Source organism: Notolepis coatsorum (genome assembly GCF_963971535.1).
Source record: "Notolepis coatsorum genome assembly, chromosome: 2".
Lineage (NCBI taxonomy): Eukaryota > Metazoa > Chordata > Actinopteri > Aulopiformes > Paralepididae > Notolepis > Notolepis coatsorum.
In genome coordinates, this window is record NC_140166.1 from 121,152,130 (window position 1) to 121,174,349 (window position 22,220).

A 22,220-nucleotide genomic window follows, 5' to 3' on the forward strand; every position below is an offset into this window, starting at 1 on the left:
CAGTGTTACCATCTCCTCATTATATATACAGTCTCTGGTTAAACTACCACAGTGTTACCATCTCCTCATTATATAGACTGTCTCTGGTTAAACTACCACAGTGTTACCATCTCCTCATTATATAGACAGTCTCTGGTTAAACTACCACATTGATCCATCTCCTCATTATATAGACTGTCTCTGGTTAAACTACCACATTGATCCATCTCCTCATTATATAAACTGTCTCTGGTTAAACTACCACAGTGTTACCATCTCCTCATTATATATACAGTCTCTGGTTAAACTACCACAGTGTTACCATCTCCTCATTATATAGACTGTCTGGTTAAACTACCACATTGATCCATCTCCTCATTATATAGACTGTCTCTGGTTAAACTACAACAGTGTTACCATCTCCTCATTATATAGACTGTCTCTGGTTAAACTACCACATTGATCCATCTCCTCATTATATAGACTGTCTCTGGTTAAACTACCACAATGTTACCATCTCCTCATTATATAGACTGTCTCTGGTTAAACTATCACAGTGCTGATTGATTGATTGATTGATTGATTGAAACCTGTATTAACAGATTGCAGAATGGGTACAATACAGTACAGCTCAATACACACAATTGTTAAGGGGATGCAGACCAGAGAAAGACTTTCGTCTTGTTTACATCAGGTATTAAAGGAGCTCCCGTCTATACGGAGCTACTGAGCAGTTTGATCCCGTAGATAGACTGGCTGACGCGTCGTTCTACTTGTCTGGTCTGATACCAAACAGTCCTTTGTCCCAATGATACATGCAGGCAGCTTTACTGGGAAAATGGTATTTATTTTCCCACACCGTGCAAACAGAATGTCTTCTTAAACTGATTAAATAATAATGAATACAATAACTAATTACATACAAACATTTCGACCTGTGACCTGCGTGCGGTCAAAAACCATTGCCCTTTCCGGGTCAAAACTCCTCCTCATACAGGTGTACCTGACGCTTAAAGGGGAACTCCAACATTTTGGGAAATTAGCTTATTTAACATCTTCCCTGGAGTTAGACAAGAAGATACATACCTTTTTTGTCTCTGTGCGTGCATTTTAGCTTTGGGAATAGACGCTCCGTTAGCATAGCTTAGCTTCATCACTGGAAATGAGGCAGGACAGTAGCCTTACAGTGCCTTACAGTGTATTGCAAGGTCTGACATTGACCAAACTTGATATGCATGACCTTGGTGGGCTCTAGGTCAACTCCTGAAAAGGGGGTCAATGTCAGACTTTGCAATCAAAAGTTAGGGGGCTAATAACCCTTGCCATAATTTCAGTGCGCCCCCTAACTTTTGATTGCAAGGTCTGACATTGACCCCCTTTTCAGGAGTTGACCTAGAGACCACCAAGGTCATGCATATCAAATTCGGTCAATGTCAGACCTTGCAATACACTGTAAGGCACTGTAAGGCTACTGTCCTGCCTCACTTCCAGTGATGAAGCTAAGCTATGCTAACGGAGCGTCTATTCCCAAAGCTAAAATGCACGCACAGAGACAAAAAAGGTACCGGTATGTATCTTCTTGTCTAACTCCAGGGAAGATGTTAAATAAGCTAATTTCCCAAAATGTTGGAGTTCCCCTTTAAATAAAAGAAGCGCCACCCCCTGGTCACATAAATCCACTGCACATTAAATCCATTATGGCCGTTACATCAGGGTCCCCCATTTTTAATTCATCATAACATATATGACATACACGACATACAGATAGACAGTACTGCTACATCTATACATTCATGACATACCAGATTTACAAATACAGTACTGTTTGTGATACAAAAAGAGTCTAAAAAAGAGAGTATATACATTTGACGTAGAAACTGTACATTGGAGGAGGTTGGGTGGGGGGGGAGGGGGTGGTTCGGTAGGTTGGGTGGGGGGGTGGAACTGTATATTGGAGATGGTTGGTTGGGTGGGGGGGGGGTTTGGTAGGCGGGGTGGGGGAAACTGTACAACTGTACAAGCAAAACTGTACATTGGAATATCGACGAAACCATACTTGGTTCCAAGAAGAGGGTCTTGTGTATTATTGGGTTAGGACATTTACTGTACATTGGAGGGGGTTGGGTTAGGACATTCACAGGGGCCAGTTTTGAATTGCAGTCTCCCGTAGGTGCTCTTTGAGAGTGGTTTTGAAAGTGGGTAGTGATTCACATTCCCTTGTTTGAGCCGAATCTGGGTTTAACATGATTTGTGGAGCTCCCTCTGGTGTTGTGGTTGTGGTATTCACTGACCTTTGGGAAGTATTTTGACATGTACATGGGTACCTTAGTCGTGTAGTGTATCTTGTAGACCAGGCCCATTGCAAGTTGCTGTACTCTGTCGTCTACTCTAAGCCATCCTAGGTAGTCAAAGTGGGCAGGGGTGAGGTGGGTTCTAGGAGTAAGGTCAAGTAGTAGTCTGACCAGTTTGATTTTTGATGTTTGTAATCTTGTTTTTAGCGCCTTTGAGGTGCTTTGGTACCATGAGGTGCAAGCATAGTTGTAGTACCCTTGACTGAGTGCTCCTGCCAGAGTCTTCAGGGTATTCTTGTTTACCAGAGAGGAGATCCGGTACAAGAATCTAGTTCGTTGGTTGACTTTTTTGATTACATTGGATGCCATTTTGTCACAGGAAAGATTTGCCTCTAGGATGGAACCTAGGTATGTAATTTCATCTTTCCTTGTGACAATATTGTCACCCACTGTAACTGAGAAGCCGTCGGTTTTGCTGAGTTTGTTATTTGATCCGAAGAGAATGGACTCTGTTTTACCCAGGTGTAATAATGATAGTTTGTTATCAGCGAGCCAGGTGCAGATTCTGCCGAGTTCTGAGCTGAGGGTTTTTTCAACCTGTAACTTGTTCTTGTCAGAGACCAGCAGGGCTGAGTCGTCCGCAAACAAGAACAAGTTGCAGTCACAAGCTGACGACATGTCATTTGCATAAATTAGAAACAGTAGCGGTCCTAGTATGCTTCCTTGTGGAACACCACAGCTCACTGTGAGGGGGGGGGGGGGATAGGGTACCGTTTACCTCCACCATCTGTTCTCACCCCTCAAGGTAGGATTGCATCCAGCTCACTGATCTACTATCAAAAACAATTGCTTTTAGCTTGTCAATCAGAATGGAGTGATTGACAGTGTCAAAGGCCTTTTGTAGGTCCAGCATGACCATGCTGCAGTATTTGCCCGCGTCCAACTCTTGTTTGATGTGGTCGTTCAAATAGAGAAGGCATGTGCTTCATCTCATTATATAGACTGGCTCTGGTTAAACTACCACAGTGCTTCATCTCCTCATTATATAGACTGTCTCTGGTTAAACTACCACAGTGTTACCATCTCCTCATTATATAGACGGTCTCTGCAACTACCACAGTGCTCCATCTCATTATATACTAGAGTGTAGACTGTCTCTGGTTAAACTACCACAGTGCTCCATGTCATTATATAGACTGTCTCTGGTTAAACTACCACCGTGTCTGCTTCAGTTCCCCACCCTGGTCACATGGAATCTGTTCCCTCTATCCAAGCCTTGTTGGTTGGAATATTTCACATTCATTCCGTGAGTCAGGGGAACCCAATATGACCCACAGCTGAGTACCCGGTACTCTGTGTGTAGGAATTTATATCATGCGCTTTAGACATGGATACACACACAAACAAAACCCTCCATTCCTGCATTCACATTCACACGCATTCACATTCACACACACACACACACACACACACACACACACACACACACACACACACACACACACACACACACACACACACAGAGCTACACACTAACTCACTCACTTACTTACTTACTTACTTACAAACACACACAAACTCAGCAGCTCCCAAACTTTTTGCCTATTTCTCTACTATTTATTGTATTTGGGTTTCAACCATAACCATAATCTAACCCAACAATAACCATAACCAGGGCCGCCTGGGAGAAATGCGAGGCCCTGTGCGAGATTTAAATGCTAGCCAACATAACGTTAGCCTTAGCCACAATAGCTAGCCGGCCCGAGAGAGAGAGAGAGAGAGAGATATATCCACGGCAGGAATAGAATAGAGTGCATTAAAAACTCACCAAACGTCCAAGAGGATGGAGACAACCGCGTGGAGTTGACGAAGTTCATATGCCGAATGACCGTCCTCTTCATCTTGGCATAACAATGCTGCACGCGCTCTCTCTAGGTTAGCTAACGCTAGTTAGCCTTTAGCTAAGCTAGCTACTAGCCGACATCATCATGGCTATCCCGACTGAACCACACGTTAGCACTCGATATTATAACGTAGCTAAAGCTAACTAGCTGTCCCTGCCTTTAGCTAAGCCGACATGGCTAGCCTGACTGAACTGTCTAACATGCAACAACTTTCATCTTCAGTCCATCTGCCGAATGACCGTCCTCTTCGTCTTGGCTGGCATAACTAAGCATAACCTCAATGCTGCACGCGCGAAATAGTCAAACGCAGCTGACGCACACCGGCCGACTGTACACATGTAAGTAACCCCTCCCTTCGTTGAAACCAATAGTATGTCTGCTGCAGAGCCCCAAAGCTCCAATAGTGAGTATGTCTGCTGCAGAGCCGCAGAGCCAGGAACAAGTCAGACACATTCTACAAACGTGTCTAATGTGAAATATATAAGCATATAAGCAAAACTAGATTTTAGGTCTGTGATGAAAAAGGGCGCCGCGGGAAGGGGGGCCTCGCAAAAAAAAAAAAAAAAAAACAATAAATAAAAAATATTTATTTTTTATTTTTTTTTGTGCGAGGCCCCCCTTCCCGCGAGGCCCTGTGCGACCGCACTGCTCGCACACCCCCTGAGGCGGCCCTGACCATAACCTAACTATTAAAGGAGCTCCCGTCTTATACGGAGCTACTGATAAATGAGATGGACCTGGCTCACGCGCCGTTCTATTTGTTTGGTCTGATACCAACCCGTCAGTTCGCTGTGTGTCAGTGTTCCAATGATACGATCGGGTCCGGGCTGCTCTTCTTGGAAAACGATATATTTATTTTGCTTCACTGTGCAAACAGGATATATTGGGCTCCATAAACAGATAAATAATAATTAATACAATAACTTACTTGCCTACAAACATTTTGCCCTGCGGCATGTTCAAACAGCTGTAACCTGCGGTCAAAAACCATTGCCCTTTCCGGGTCAAAACTCCTAACTTCACCCAGTGTACCTGGCGCTTATATAACAGAGGCGCCACCCCGGGCCCATGGTCACATACATCCATTACACATTTACACATCTATTTGGCCCTTACACTAACCATAGAATAGAATCTGTATTGTCATTGTTGGTACAACGAAATTGAGTTTGGAGCATCACCACTGGCGTACAAACATACTGAATATAGCATGTGCAAAATAATAATGTCAATAATAATAATATAATATCAATGTCCCAATGTCCTCAATAATAATAATATAACATCAATGTCCCAAGTGCAATAGTGCTAGTGCAAATAAATAGTACAGTGACAGTCCAATTGAGTTAATGGATGGAGGGGGGGGGGGGGGGCATTGGCTTGCAATGGATGGAATAGTGTATAGTGCAGCAATGCAAGTCCGGTTCACAGTTATTGTTGTAATGTAGAAGTGGGAGTTATGTCACCGGGGGGGGGGGGGTTGGGGGCGGCAAGTTGATGGTGATCGTTGAGCAGCCTGACAGCCCGTGGATAGAGGCTGTTGGTCAGTCTGCTAGTTCCGGACTGGATGGATCTATACCTTCAACCAGAGGGCAGCAGTTGAAAAAGATGGTGTGCTGGGTGGTACTGGTCCTGTAAGATGTTATTCACATGACGTAGGCAGCGGGAGGTGAAGACTGTGGAGATATCTGGGAGGCTAGCTCCAGTGATCCTCCTCGCAGCCTTGACCACTCTGTGGAGGGCCTCCTTCTCTGCCCTGGTGCAGCTGGAGAACCACACCAGTAGTCCGTACGTGAGCACACTCTCTACTGCGCAGTGGTAGAAGTTGGCCATCAGTCCCTGTGGGAGTTTAGCCCATTTAAGCTTCTGCAGATAGAAGAGGCGTTGCTGTGCTTTCCCCACAGCAGAGGTACTGTTGATTCCCCAGGACAGGTCATCAGACATAGTCACACCCAGAAACTTAAATTTTGAAACCCTCTCCACCTCCTCATTTCCAATGAGGAGTGGAGAGTGGCTGAGGTCACCAGTCCTGCGGAAATCAATGATAATTTCCTTGGTCTTCGTGGGGTTGAGAGCAAGGAAGGTTGACCATGACCATCGCACCACTCCACTAGTCGCTCAAGCTCCCTCCTGTATGAGGTCTCATCGTTTCCTTTGATGAGGCCAAGTACTGTTGTGTCGTCTGCAAATTTGACTATGAGGTTAGATGGAGAGGAGGAACAACAGTCGTGGGTGAAAAGTGTATAGAGAAGTGGGCTGAGTACACACCCCTGAGGGGCCCCGGTGCTAATGGGCAGGGTGATTGATTGATTGATTGATTGAAAAGTTTATTAACAGATTGCAGAATGGGTACAGTACAGTACAGCTCAATACATACAATTGTTAAGGGGATGCAGACCAGAGAAAGACTTTCGTCTTGTTTACATCAGGGTCCCCCATTTTCAATTCATCATATGTGTGGATGTGTGCTTGCCAATCCTAACATGTTGTGTGCGATTTGTAAGAAAGTCCAAGATCCAATTGCATAGTGTGGTGTTCAGTCCGAGTTTGTGTAGTTTACTGTGAAGCTTGTTGGGTAGAATAGTATTGAAGGCTGAACTAAAGTCAACAAAAAGGAGTCTTCCATATGTGTGCCTGTGCTCTAGATGTTCCAGCAGAGTCTGCAACACAATGGTAATAGCATCCTCTGTTGACCTGTTCTTCTGGTAGGCAAACTGGTTGTGGTCTAATAACCATAGCCTAACCATAACCATAGCCTAACCATAACATAACCTAACAATAACCATAAACTAACCATAACCTCTTGATGCCAAATGACCCAGTTGTTATCTTGCTGTAACTGACAAGGTGTCAGTCAAGTTAGCACAGTGTTGGTATTTCACAGCTAAGAATGAATTTGCCTTCTAGGGGTTGTACAGTATACACACTACTGATGTATGGTCCTATTTACACATTACTGATGTATGGTCCTATTTATACACATTACTGATCTATGGTCCTATTTATACACACTACTGATGTATGGTCCTATTTATACACATTACTGATGTATGGTCCTATTTATACACATTACTGATGTATGGTCCTATTTATACACATTACTGATGTATGGTCCTATTTATACACATTACTGATGTATGGTCCTATTTATACACACTACTGATGTATGGTCCTATTTATACACACTACTGATCTATGGTCCTATTTATACACACTACTGATGTATGGTCCTATTTATACACACTACTGATCTATGGTCCTATTTATACACACTACTTATGTATGGTCTATGTATACACACTACTGATGTATGGTCTATGTATACACACTACTGATGTTTGATTGAATTGATTGAAAACTTTATTAACAGATTGCAGAATGGGTACAGTACAGTGGAGGCTGCTGACCAAATTTTTAGGTGAAGCACAAATTATTATATTATATATTAAATTATATTTTTTAAACATCCCCAACGCTGCAACACCCCCATTTCTCCCAGGTGTCAGGCTCCTCATTCGCTTCCATTCATTTTGGGGACCATGTTTAAATATCATCCTTCTGAAGTATAAACAAACTATACTGCTGTGATGATTTCAATAAAACAGACCTTTCTGAGTCAATGGTATGCAGTGGTGTTGCGCAATATGTCAGGGCCCCCCCGCAGGGCAGACCACTCCCCTAAATCAAACCAAGCAGACCATGGCTCGGCGGCCCGATCAAACCAAGCAGACAATGGCTCGGCGGCCCGATCAAACCAAGCAGACCATGGCTCGGCGGCCCGATCAAACCAAGCAGACAATGGCTCGGCGGCCCGATCAAACCAAGCAGACCATGGCTCGGCGGCCCGATCAAACCAAGCAGACCATGTACAGTATACAGTGGCTAATATACTATCAATACTACTATTGAATATACATACACTATTTGTAACTGAGGGGTACAATTCCCTGACTGTATTGATAAGTATGGTATCATTAAACCACTACCGCTTTATGTACTTTAATTACTGGCCATACAGTACACGATATATGAATATGATGAACACTTCCCACAATGAAATCGGTTCCAGTCAAAGGTATTAATCAAGTATTTAATGGAGCAAAAGGTACATAGGATACTTTACATTATTCTTTGAATGCACTTGTAAGGCAAAGGAGTATGCGTAGGCAAATCAATAACGAATGTCCATTCTCTGGTTACGCAGGAGGTAATTATACAACCTGAATCTTAGGGAATTATATCTATGGTACACTAGTAATAGCGGGAGATACTGGAAGGGGTTCCCACTGGTTGTAAGCCAGCAAGGGGGTAGAAGATCTGTCGGTAGTAGGACGTCTGGTCAACGATGACTAGGGAGACTTCAGGTACAGAAGCCGGTGCAGTAGTCTCTTGATCCACAGACGAATACAGCTTGGTTCTCTTGTAGACTGTAGCTCTACAGTGAAGAAAGCTAGGCGGCCTCAGGCTCTCTGAGCGCCGACTCGACTTGACTCCTCTCGGGGTAAATCCAACACGTGCAGGCGTCGGCGATTATCCGCTCCATAAATCATAGGACTAAAGCAAATATATTCCAGCCGCAAAGGGCTATGTAGTCGTCGGGTAGATTAATCCAGTGTACATGTCCATACGGTTCTCGCCTAGGTCTCCTCGGGTGAAAGCGCCATGCGGTCGGCCCAGCCTGGATAAGAACTCTAGCTAATACGAGAAAGCGTTGGAGATGCTGGTCACTATAGAATTCTAACCGCACGATACACTATACACAAATAGACTATTAAAGACTCAATAGAAATATGTCGCACTCGACGGTATAGCGCCAAACTCTGACAATTCAGTTACTAATTCGCACGCGGTCTCGATGCTCTATTCTGAGGCCAAACAGGCCATACTTCACCGCACGTTGTATCGTGGGTGAGGCTTCAACTTATCGGTAACATACTAAATGGACGAAGGGTACGGAGGTAAGGGGCTAAGGGGCTTCTACATTCACCTGCGCCGTATTTATACGCACGGTGAACAAATAGTGCCACTCTCATTTCTGTCGCCGTATCCCTGGGCAGGGCCGGGCAAGTACAGACATGTCGTGTCGGTGACTTTGAGCTTGGCTCCGGGGGCCGGTCCCTGGCGCCGGTGGACCACTGTCCAATAGGAGAATGAAATATTATGGGCTGGACTAAAGGGATATTCCGTGTATATGTACAAGGAATATACAAGGGATATCAAACGATATACAAATACTATGCAATATATATCAATAAATAAATATATATATTCGGTTTAATCTGATCCTTTGTAACAGCCGCCCCCTAATTAGTCCCACCTAATTAGCTAAGCAGAGACAGATTAACCGCACTGTCCACTACTCAATGTCTGCTGTGAGGGTCAGTCAGTTCACAAAGTCATGGGGTCATGGTCGTCATCGATAGTATCGGGGAGCCTTGGCAGTTCTATTAGCCTCGCCATGGGTCGGGTGTAGGTCCGCCCTTGGACGAGCACTTCAGCTGCTCGGACCTTTCCGTCGGCACCGGTGATCACTTTGCTTACGCGGCCAGCCGGCCACATAGCTCGGGGTAGTGACTGGTCGATAATCATGACGACTGTTCCTTCTGTCAAATTGTCTCTCTCTTTTACCCATTTCTGGCGGGTCTGTAGAGACGGTAGGTAGTGGAGTAGGAAGCTGTTCCAAAACTTGTCAGCCAATACTTGACTGTACCTCCACATTCTTCGGCCGTTCGCTTCTTCAGGCCTGTACATTGTCTGGGGTAGCGCGGGGTCCAGCCGCCCCATCAAGAGTGTGTTGGGGGTGACTGGGTCGACATCTGCTACATCACTTGAGACGTAACCGAGGGGCTTTGAGTTCAATACTCCCTCGATCTCCGTGAGGACTGTCATTAGGACTTCTTCCGCCACGGTCTGGGCCCCAAGCACGGCGTACAGGGCTGTCTTTATTGAACGTACTTCTCGTTCCCAAGTTCCACCGAAGTGAGGTGCGTTTGGGGGATTAAACTGGAAGTCAATCTGGGATGGAGCGAGGTGGGTCTTAAGTTCTGGGCCCATAGCTTGGAAGCTCTCTCTCAGCTCTCTTTCTCCGCCTTTGAAGTTTGTCCCGTGATCAGACAACAATATAGACGGTTTGCCTTTCGGCGATGTGAATCTTCGGAAGGCCATAAGGAATGAGTCTGTGCTCATGGTTGGAAGGAGTTCTATATGTATCGCTCGGGTGGTCATGCATTTGAATACAATACCCCACCGCTTCTCGGTGCCTCTTCCTTTCTTTATATACAGCGGGCCGAAACAGTCCATACCGGTGGAGTGAAAAGGCTTGTCGCCGAGTCGGAGGCGACAGGGAGGTAGGTCAGCCATCCGGGGTATACTGGGCTGCGCTCGCCACTTACGACAGTCTAGACAGGTTCGCTGGAAGCGCCGCACTGCTTCTCTCCCTTGCAGTATCCAATAACGACGTCTGATCTCCGCGAAGACTCTCTCTGCCCCTGCGTGGTGCACATCCTCGTCGTATTTCTTTATGATCAGCTCTGTGACCTTGTGTCGGCTGTTCAAGACTATCGGGTACTTGACGTCATCCGGTAAGTCTGGGGCTCTCCGCAGACGACCACCCACTCTGATGAGACTATGGGCGTCGCTCTCGGGTGCTAGGTGGAGCAGTCTGCTGTCTGATGGGACGGGCTTTGCTCCCTGTAGACAGTCTAGCTCATCGGGGAACGAGTCTCTCTGGGCTCGTTGTAGTAGAAGAAGTTCTGCTTCTTCGTAGTCAGCTGCTGAAATGTCAGTAGTGGGCTGAACCTCTGGGTGGTGCCACAGAAATGTCTTTAGCTGCGCACTCTCTAGGGTGAGGCAATCGTCTATGTCGGGGTCTGTGGAGACGAGTGTGTTCAATCCACAGAACATAGATTTCTTGTGGTCGGCCTCCTCTTTACTCGCCTCCCGTGGGGTGGGTGTAGGCCACTCTTCTTCCGGGAGCTTGAGAAACTCTGGTCCGTCACTGTATGGGTTGTGACGGGTGAGGTCATCCAGGGACATTCCCCGGGTGATGACGTCAGCTGGGTTGTATTTTGTGTCCACATACCTCCAGCTTGCTACTTCTGTTAAATCTTGAATCTCTGTGACTCTGACTCCCACGAAGACCTTGTATCTGCACGAATCAGACCGGATCCATGTGAGTACTGTCGTGGAGTCTGACCACAAGATTGTTCTTTGCACCGGAATGGTGAGTTCACGTTGGATTAACGTGGCGAGGTGCGCTCCTGCTAGGGCTGCGCAGAGCTCTAGACGCGGGATAGATTGTTGCTTTCGTGGGGCTATTCTTGAGCGAGCCAGGATGAAAGCAGTATGTATTTCTCCTCCCTCCTCTCGGGCACGCAAGTAGGCCACCGAGCCGTAGGCTACTTCGGAGGCGTCGCTGAAGACGTGCAGGTCCATCTGGCACGTCTCCGGCCTCACTGTGGGTGGGAAGTAGCTGCGGCGTATGTTAACACCTGGGAGTGAGCTGAGTTCCGTCTCCCACTCTCTCCATGTGGATGCAAGGTGCTCGGGTATGGGGTCGTCCCAGCCCTGGTCCTTGTCCCATAACGCTCTTACAATCATCTTTGCCCTGGTGGTGTAAGGTAGAATACATCCCAACGGGTCATATTGTCTGGCGAGTGTTCTGTATACACTCCGTCTGGTGGTCGGTAGTGCAGTCGACCTTCCCTGCTCCTTGGTCAGGGGTGTGTGTTTATAATGGAGCGAGTCTGTTTTGAAGCGCCAGACTAGTCCTAATGTCATTTCTTGGGCTTCTCCTGGGATGGTCGCCATCCAGGTCTCGCTGCTTGCTGCCTTGTCCTCGGGGGAGAGGCTGCGCAGTACTTGCGGGTCGCTGCTGGCCCACTGCCTGAGATCAAAGCCGCCTTTGATCAGGGAGGCGCGGAGCTTGAGTAGAAGGGCCTCGGCTTCTTCTGGCGTCGAGACGCTTTGCAGACAGTTGTCCACGTAGAAACTATTTTCTACACTTTTTCGGACCTCTTCATCAGCTGCTGGGTCCTCTGCGACGTGTTTTTGCAGTGCAAACGTAGCACAGCATGGGCTGCATGTGGTTCCGAAAGGGAGGACTTCCCATTGATAGATGGCTGGTTGCTCATCCCCGATCCTCTCTCTCCATAGGAACCGCAGCAGGGGCTTGTCCTCTGGGTTGAGGCTGCGCAATACTGGGGGGTCGCTGCTGGCCCGCTGCCGGAGATCAAAGCCGTCTTTGATCAGGGAGGCGCGGAGCAGCGCACGACGTCGCCAGTCAATTTTCTTTATGTGTCCCGCTGTGATTCGCTTGTTAATCTCAGCGCGGTACACAGTCTCTTGAGCGGGGTCTCTGGCTAGGCGCTGCTCTGTGTTCAATAGATACCGCTCCGTCGCTTCTTTTGGGGCGTGGAAGGTGGGCATACCCTCTCGCCTCAAGAGTGGAGTTGCGTATCTCATCACTCCGTTGACTTTGACTCTCTTTGTCCCTTGCTCGAGGAGTGCTATGGCGTAAATGTCTTCCTTGGAACGAATGTCTTTCTTTTCGTTCTTAAAGGGCATTGTCTCTAGTGTCCATAGCCTCTCGACATGCTGTAGGAGGGTGGTGTCTTCTTCTGTCACTCTGGAGTGGAGGCAGCTAGTGGCTGCTGTTCGGTTAAGAGACTTAGCGAGGGGGCCTTGTAATGTCCATCCTAGGCGGGTCTCGACTGCTGCAGGACAGCCTCTGGGCCCTGTGTGGACCCGGTCTATCGGGACTATGAGGTCTGCATGGTCGGAGCCTATCAGCAGGGTCGGGGTGGCACCGTCTATGAGCGGGATAGGTAGTTGACGCAGGTGCACATATTTATCCATCAGCTTGGCGATGGGGTAGGTGTACTGCGACAGGCCTATTTCTTGGCTGGTGAAAGCATTAGTAATCCTATACCGTCTCTCTGGCTGCCTGCTTGCTGCGATAGTGAAGGAGACATTCTCGCCCTTTATCGTCTTTAGATCTCTTCTTATTGTCCGAATCGTCATCTGGTTTTCGCTCCCCCGCAGCCCCAGCTGGGCCGCAGCGGATGCGAGGAGAAGGGTCTTCTCTGACCCGTCGTCAAGGACGGCGTAAGTGTCCATGACCTTGTCTTGGTAACTCAGTGTTACGCGGACCACCTTTAAGAGCACTCGGGCGCCCCCGCTGCTGGCGGGGTCAATGTACATAACACTTGCCTTTGTGCTGCTTGAGGTGCGGGCTTTCTTCTGTTACTGTCGTGTAGGACATCTAGGTGGGCTCCGTCACACCGACTACACCTCTTCTTTAAGCGGCACTCGGCTGCCATGTGACTGCGCGCACATCGGTAACAGCGTCGGTTGGACTTTATCCATTGACCCACTTCGTCGGCGGTCATCTTCTTGAATGTGTCACATTGTGACAACCAGTGTTCTTTCTCGCAGTACGGGCACACCATCTTCCACTTCTCTTTCATCGAGGGGGTACTGTGGTTCTTGCTGCTCGGTACTGGTTCTGATTGGTGCATGACAGTCACCAATCTTCGGCCATCGTTTGCTCTCCTAGGTCCCTCTCTGGAGCTTGGTGTGCTCCGCACGAACGTATCCAATCGCAGGCTGCTGACTTCTCTCGCCAGGAAATCGGCTAGGTCTAGGAGGGATGGCTCGGGACAGTTAGGATCACGGTGGTCTCTTTGCCGCCTGAAGCGCTCTTGTCGGGCGGGCGGAAGCTTCTCTAAAATACTCTCGACATTAGAGTTTGCGTATAGTTTGTGCATACCCTTTTCTCGTTGCGCCCCCAGCATCCCTACCAGGGATTGTACCTTGATAGACAGGTCGTCTAGTGAGCGATTGTCTGTTGCTGGGGGTAGGCGGTCAATATGCCTTATCTCTTGTATTACGTAGTCCCATATGCGTCCATATCTTTGGTCGAGTGCGGCTAGAGCCGCTGTGTATGGGGTAGTAGAGGTGGCATAGGCCAGCGCTATATTGTGCGCTCGGGGCACCTTGAGGTGCTTCAATAGGATAGCATACTTGTGGCGTTCATCAGCTACATCAGCCATCATTGTCTCTAAGCACATCCGTAGCTCCGTGTACTGTGCTCTGTTCTCATGGGTGAAGTCTGGAAACGTCGGTGTGCCAATGTATGATGCCGTAGATGGCTGGCACATCGGTGAGCGTTGGAAGAGAGGCCTCCTAGGCGAGTCTCCTCTTACGCCTCTCGGTGGGCTGGTACCGGCAGGGTACCATGGCCCGCGTATCCAGGTGCTATTCCTCGGGACTGGTCGTGCGTCAATCTCACCCGTGAATTGAGTCGGGGGTCTGTAGCGCAGAGCCGCGGGGGTAGAGCCTGGGCTGTACTGGACCTCCTGGTCCTGTGGAGTACTGTGCTGCTGTCGGGCTTGACTCTCCTCCTCTCCCTCTTCTTCTTCCTCTGTCAGGTCCTCTAGATCCTGTAGTCGTCTATTTAGCCTCTCCGCGGTGTATACCGTTCCTTCCTTGTAGCTGGGTCTCACTGGGACCGGTCGGGGAAGGAGTTCGGAGGGGGGTATAGGCTCTCTCTGGTGGTCGGGCTCAGGGTCGCTTGATCGGTTAGGGGAGGGTGCCCTTGACCCGTGTCTTGACGAGGCCCTGGAACCCCGTGCGGAGGGAGGGGGTGTTGCCCTGGCGATCAGCTGCTCCATTAGCTGCGCTTGTAATCGGTCGCGCTCGGCTTCGCGCTTGGTGAGAGCGATGTCGCGCTCTGCTTCTCTTTGGGCACCGGCAGCGGCGCGCTGGGCTTTGGCGGCGGCGCGCTGGGCTTCGGCGTGGTCTCTTACCATATTCTCTTCCGTCTGAAGGCGTCTAATCTCTAGACGTATACGATCTTCGTCGCTCCGTTGCTGCGCTTTGAGGCGTTCTCTTTCCATGGAAGAATGTTCGCGCTCACTAAGCGTCTGTGCTTGGAGTCGATCGCGCTCTGTTGAGGCTGCTAGGCTGGCGAGGAACGCCTGTGCCAGCATCTTGTCCGCCTCGCTGGGGGAAGACGCTGGTTGAGGTGATCCGCTCCTGGCAGTACTCGTTGGAGATGCGTTCTCCTGCGGGGAGTCCTGGAGCTCTATCTCCTGGGCGCTCTCCTCTTCTTGTACCGGGCAGAGTTCCATCTCTGGAGGGTTGTCTTTCTCCTGGAGCTCTCCGGGGACTACTTCTTCGGTCTTGGCGGGGGGTAAAGTCGTGTCAGTTCCCTCCTGGTCCCTACCGTGAGCTTGGTCAGTTACATTAGAACCCACTAGGGCCTCTGTTGGCGGGGTAGCCTGGTTGATAGGGTCGGACATAATTTTACTTTCTACTTTTTCCGCGTTTACCGTCTGTAGAAGGCTAGGTAGTATACTGGCAACGTAATCCTCTAAGTACTGAGGTGGCTGCCGTCTACTGCCGTGTTCATCATAGGCCATTTCAATATTAATACCACTATATTAATATTACACTAGTTACCCTCCGGCTCGAAGGACCAATTGTAACTGAGGGGTACAATTCCCTGACTGTATTGATAAGTATGGTATCATTAAACCACTACCGCTTTATGTACTTTAATTACTGGCCATACAGTACACGATATATGAATATGATGAACACTTCCCACAATGAAATCGGTTCCAGTCAAAGGTATTAATCAAGTATTTAATGGAGCAAAAGGTACATAGGATACTTTACATTATTCTTTGAATGCACTTGTAAGGCAAAGGAGTATGCGTAGGCAAATCAATAACGAATGTCCATTCTCTGGTTACGCAGGAGGTAATTATACAACCTGAATCTTAGGGAATTATATCTATGGTACACTAGTAATAGCGGGAGATACTGGAAGGGGTTCCCACTGGTTGTAAGCCAGCAAGGGGGTAGAAGATCTGTCGGTAGTAGGACGTCTGGTCAACGATGACTAGGGAGACTTCAGGTACAGAAGCCGGTGCAGTAGTCTCTTGATCCACAGACGAATACAGCTTGGTTCTCTTGTAGACTGTAGCTCTACAGTGAAGAAAGCTAGGCGGCCTCAGGCTCTCTGAGCGCCGACTCGACTTGACTCCTCTCGGGGTAAATCCAACACGTGCAGGCGTCGGCGATTATCCGCTCCATAAATCATAGGACCAAAGCAAATATATTCCAGCCGCAAAGGGCTATGTAGTCGTCGGGTAGATTAATCCAGTGTACATGTCCATACGGTTCTCGCCTAGGTCTCCTCGGGTGAAAGCGCCATGCGATCGGCCCAGCCTGGATAAGAACTCTAGCTAATACAAGAAAGCGTTGGAGATGCTGGTCACTATAGAATTCTAACCGCACGATACACTATACACAAATAGACTATTAAAGACTCAATAGAAATATGTCGCACTCGACGGTATAGCGCCAAACTCTGACAATTCAGTTACTAATTCGCACGCGGTCTCGATGCTCTATTCTGAGGCCAAACAGGCCATACTTCACCGCACGTTGTATCGTGGGTGAGGCTTCAACTTATCGGTAACATACTAAATGGACGAAGGGTACGGAGGTAAGGGGCTAAGGGGCTTCTACATTCACCTGCGCCGTATTTATACGCACTGTGAACAAATAGTGCCACTCTCATTTCTGTCGCCGTATCCCTGGGCAGGGCCGGGCAAGTACAGACATGTCGTGTCGGTGACTTTGAACTTGGCTCCGGGGGCCGGTCCCTGGCGCCGGTGGACCACTGTCCAATAGGAGAATGAAATATTATGGGCTGGACTAAAGGGATATTCCGTGTATATGTACAAGGAATATACAAGGGATATCAAACGATATACAAATACTATGCAATATATATCAATAAATAAATATATATATTCGGTTTAATCTGATCCTTTGTAACACTATTCATTTCATTTACACTATACATTTCATCAAACCAGCATGTCATGTCTCCCTTAACTGTCGGTGAAAAGAGGGAGAACTACAATGACCAGAATTGCCTGGCAATGTTTACTTCCTCCTCCACAGAGGCACTAGTCACTAGATCTGATCAGTGCAACGTACGCTTGCCTAGCCACAAGCTAGCGGCAAACATTCATTCATTTAGGCAGCACCACTAACACAATGCACATAAATATTATCTGCAGGCTGCATTAGCAGCCAGCAGCCAACGTGATACATTACATTGTGTTTATAATGTGACATAGCCAAGTTAACAACGTTGCAATCCCTTAATTAAGTCTCTAAACAATTCGACTAGCTAACGTTAGCCATTAGCAAAGAACGCTAGCATAGCCACAAGCTGGCGGCAACATTCATTCATTTACACTAACACAATGCACATAAATATTATCTGCAGGCTGCATTAGCAGCCAGCAGCCAACGTGATACATTACATTGTGTTTATAATGTGACATAGCCAAGTTAACAACGTTGCAATCCCTTAATTAAGTCTCTAAACAATTCGGCTAGCTAACGTTAGCCATTAGCAAAGAACGCGAGCATAGCCACAAGCTAGCGGCAACATTAATTCATTTACACTAACACAATGCACATAAATATTATCTGCAGGCTGCATTAGCAGCCAGCAGCCAACGTGATACATTACATTGTGTTTATAATGTGACATAGCCAAGTTAACAACGTTGCAATCCCTTAATTAAGTCTCTAAACAATTCGACTAGCTAACGTTAGCCATTAGCAAAGAACGCTAGCATAGCCACAAGCTAGCGGCAACATTCATTCATTTACACTAACACAATGCACATAAATATTATCTGCAGGCTGCATTAGCAGCCAGCAGCCAACGTGATACATTACATTGTGTTTATAATGTGACATTATAAGCCAAGTTAACAACGTTGCAATACCTTAATTAAGTCTCTAAACAATTCGGCTAGCTAACGTTAGCCATTATGATAGATTTAGTTCATTGATGCCTGGTAATATCCTATATCTGTGCTTAGGCTGCACCCTGCTCTCTGTGTCTCTCTCCCCCTGCATGTGGCGTGACCTGATGACCTCTGGCTGTAGGCTTTTTCCACACACACCCACACACACAGGACCCCTCTCCCCACACAAGACCCACACATGCACCCAGAAGCAGATCTCCTATTGATGCTTGTGTCTGACGACTGGCCGGCGCACAAGCACGCATGCACACTCACGTGCACACGCACACACACTCACGTACACACGCGCACAAGCTGTCACGCCCCTTTGAGTTATGGAGATGTTATTCTCGAGAATAGGGGCTCCCTGAGTACATCTGGAACCAATTAGCCCCCCTTCTTCTGACCAAGCACACACACACACACACAAGCACACACCACACAAACACCCATACATACACACACAGAGACATACACACACACCCCCCTCCCCTTTCTCAAGAGTGTATAAAATGACATGTAATATGGACATTCTGCCTCCTTCTTCTGGTGATGTGCCCGCGCGGGGTAACTGTCTTCTTCTCTAATGAATAAAAGCTCCGTTTGAGAAATACTCTGTCTCCGCTTCGTCTTTCGGCCGACTGGTCCACTGGCAAATCAATTAAGAATTCACGAGGGATAGGAAATCCCTAACAAATGGAGGTTCCAGTGAGAATTGATGTGGGCCAGCCCCGAGGACGGAGGAATGGAGACGCGGAGGAGGAGGAGACGTGCAGAGGATCCAGACTTTCACTACCAGCTGTCTGCAGTGCGTCTGACTCAGGGGTGAGCTACCAACGGCAGCCCCTCAGACGTCCGTGACCAGACCACCAGACGACCGGATGACAGGCAGGAGGAGACGAAGGACAGACGGGCCAGGCAGACCGGAGGAGATGGCAGCTGTGCGAGAGGCCGGAGAGGAACACCGCAGCCAGGCACCGCAGAGACCGCAGATCAATCACCGCTGATCGTCGTCTACGACAGGGGTTCCCAAACTTTTCAGGCCGGGGCCCAGAAAATAAGCCGTCAGAGAGCCGCGGCCCAATGCACATCGTCTGGCTTTTTTTTTTTTTTTTTTTTGCCAGGTGACCGATTTTTTAAGCCAAATATCACTTCAATCCTATTAAGTTAGTTCATGTTAGTTATTCATTTATATGTGCTATTTATGAGAGGGCTAACTTGTTGCAAAATAATAATGATAATAATAATAGCCTCATTAAAATACTATTGTTGCTTCGGTTGTTTTCAGCGTTTTATGTGCATAATCTGTTATTTAGTTTGAAATGTAGAAGTAGATTTTTCGTTTTTGTTTATTTATTAAGTTAATATAAAACCATATAGTCACATTTTAGAATACAATAGAATAGAATTTTAGAATACAACTAGAAACACTGTCCTGGCCTGCTTCTAAGTTCAGTGGCCTGACAAAAAAAATTAATTAAAAAAAAAAAAAAAAAAAAAAAAAAATTTTTTTTTTTTTTTAAATCATCTAGCGGCCCACCCGTGGCTGCTCGCGGCCCACATTTGGGTCGCGACCCCGACTTTGGGAACCACTGGTCTACGACACGCAGTTCATCCACGACTAGAACGGGGGAAGCGACAGCAGGAGTGACACTGAGCTGAGTTGGAGTGATGGTGGGGCCGGCCGGCGAGAGGGGGAGGGGACAGTCTGAGACACTGGGAAGGCAGCGGACCGGAGGAGGCACGTTTGCCTAGGGGACCGCACCCTGGAACGGGAACCAGCTCAGGAGGAGACCCACATCCCCTAGAAGACGGGACCAGGGGTGCACTGTAAATAGAGGGGGGGTTCCTCTGGGTTAGGTGAATGAGTAAGGGGGGTCCGACGGGGTTACGTGCTATCTTCTGTTGGGTTGCAAATTCTGTGTTTCTCTCTTTCTTCTCTCTCTCTCTCCCGCTCTCTCCCTCTATCTCTCTCTCTGCTCTCCTGATGTTGATTATCCCGTCTGGTATTGGATGTGATGCATGTAATGAGGTGACAATCGACGGATACAGATCAATGAACTGTTGTGTTTGACGTATATATTTAACGTCAAAAAGGGGGAATTGATAGATTTAGTTCATTGATGCCTGGTAATATCCTATATCTGTGCTTAGGCTGCACCCTGCTCTCTGTGTCTCTCTCCCCCTGCATGTGGCGTGACCTGATGACCTCTGGCTGTAGGCTTTTTCCACACACACAGGACCCCTCTCCCCACACAACACAAGACCCACACATGCACCCAGAAGCAGATCTCCTATTGATGCTTGCGTCTGACGACTGGCCGGCGCACAAGCACGCACGCACACTCACGTGCACACGCACACACACTCACGTACACACGCGCACAAGCTGTCATGCCCCTTTGAGTTATGGAGATGTTATTCTCGAGAATAGGGGCTCCCTGAGTACATCTGGAACCAATTAGCCCCCCTTCTTCTGACCAAGCACACACACACACACACACACACAAGCACACACCACACAAACACCCATACATACACACACAGAGACATACACACACACCCCCCTCCCCTTTCTCAAGAGTGTATAAAATGACATGTAATATGGACATTCTGCCTCCTTCTTCTGGTGATGTGCCCGCGCGGGGTAACTGTCTTCTTCTCTAATGAATAAAAGCTCCGTTTGAGAAATACTCTGTCTCCGCTTCGTCTTTCGGCCGACTGGTCCACTGGCAAATCAATTAAGAATTCACGAGGGATAGGAAATCCCTAACAATTAGCAAAGAACGCTAGCATAGCCACAAGCTAGCGGCAATATTAATTCATTTACACTAACACAATGCACATAAATATTATCTGCAGGCTGCATTAGCAGCCAGCAGCCAACGTGATACATTACATTGTGTTTATAATGTGACATAGCCAAGTTAACAACGTTGCAATCCCTTAATCAAGTCTACTGTTACGACCCTGGCTCAAGGCCCGCAACCTATGTGCAAAACCGACACCAAAACCTGTGTATTAACTCAAAGTGTTACTATATTAAGGAATTACTAGTGTAAGCTAAAGGATAAGGACTGGAAGAACGTGACTATCTGTTTGGTAACCCACACTCTTCTAAACACAGACCCTGCATGTGTGTTTCCCTGGCTGGTTTTAAACCTCCCAGCAGGTAACCAATCAGCACTAATTAACTAATTGGCAGCCCTCACCTACATGCCCCGTGACACAGGAGTGATCAGGCCTCTAGTACATAACATCTACTACAAGTATGTATTGTTCTCTAAACAGTTAGCTAACGTTAGCATCCAGGCTAATCAGGCTTTCGTTTTACAAACACTACAACTTACTTTTTTCTGATCCAGGTGCATAAGTCCACTTCTTCATGTTGCTCAGTTGCTGGTTTATACTTTGGTCCTAATGTTGGCGCAAAGTTTAATTTAGCCTACTGTGTGTTGTTACAGCTGTACTGTAAACTACTAGCTACAAGTTAGCTTGCCTTCACTGTCCAAGATGGCACGTTCACGTCAACTACAACTACACTAGTCTTCAACTGAGATAAAAAAAATATATATATCATCCAGTGCACAACAATAAGTGAACAAGTGAATAAAGATCTTAAAATATGAATTATTATATTAGGCAAATTAATGTTCTTCTTCAGGCAAAATGCACACATGAGATGATGGAACACAACTTTGACTAGAACACTGACGCCAGCCCAGCTGCAGTTCTGCATGTATTTTACCAGGCAGACTCTGATTGGATTTGCAAGGCTGCCAATCATTCAACCTCCGTGTATTGGATGTCAAGGGCTGTCAATCATTAAATCCTCCATTCAATGGCAAGAGTTTAACTGCACAGTCCGTGCTTAGATGAAGTTAATAGCCTATTTTGATTGGCTGTTATTTATTATTTATTTAACAATGGGTCAACCTGTGAAGTATTCTGCACGAATAATTACTGCAGGCAATACTGCAGTGCAGGCCTGCTCAGAGCTGTCAATTTTGGCCATTTTTGAAAAAAAAAAATTCACTGGCATTTTTTACAGAGGAAAACATTTATAATAAAAAAATAATAATAATAATAAAAAAAAATATATATATATATAGGTATATGTAAATTAATAATAATTATGAATTATGAGTGAATTTGTATTTCACGTGTTGTCATAGAGAAACCTCCACTGGTACAGTACAGTA

At 47.2% G+C, this 22,220-nt stretch overlaps 1 protein-coding gene across 1 annotated transcript in view; it reads left to right on the forward strand.

Annotated features, from left to right (window-relative positions):
* Window positions 1-22,220, forward strand: part of LOC311224381 (uncharacterized protein F13E9.13, mitochondrial) — a gene marked incomplete at both ends in the record, with an annotated part of 53,869 nt that overhangs the window by 16,609 nt on the left and 15,040 nt on the right. The window lies entirely within an intron of this gene.